Genomic DNA, 401 nt, shown 5'->3' on the forward strand with positions numbered 1-401 from the left:
AAGAAGAAAAATTGCCTGTCTGCTATGTGATGATAAGTAATGGTTTGGCTGAAGGACAACTGGGAGGAACCACAGGGAATATCCTCCAGCTCTGCTCCCTTGCCTATCCCAGCTATCCACAACATCAGAGACAATCTTGCCCTTAATTTTCCTTTTGATCTTTACCTTGTGATAGGAACTGAGAGTTGGGTCCAGCCCACTAAAAGCTCCAGGGTTCACCTGCCATGCCAAACCCCTCTCTATTGGATTGTACTGTTGAAATGCTCTCGTTGTGGGTTTGTTTCTTTAAATTTGAAGCGTCTCAGTGGTGCTCCCAAAGTCAAACCACACTTAGGCTGCTTGTAGACATTAACAACAAACAAAAAATCCTGCACTTTATGGAAGCAGCAGTACGTTACTTT

Source organism: Crocodylus siamensis, chromosome 2, assembly GCF_052110815.1.
Source record: "Crocodylus siamensis isolate JL-2025a chromosome 2, ASM5211081v1, whole genome shotgun sequence".
In the NCBI taxonomy this organism is placed as follows: Eukaryota; Metazoa; Chordata; order Crocodylia; family Crocodylidae; genus Crocodylus; species Crocodylus siamensis.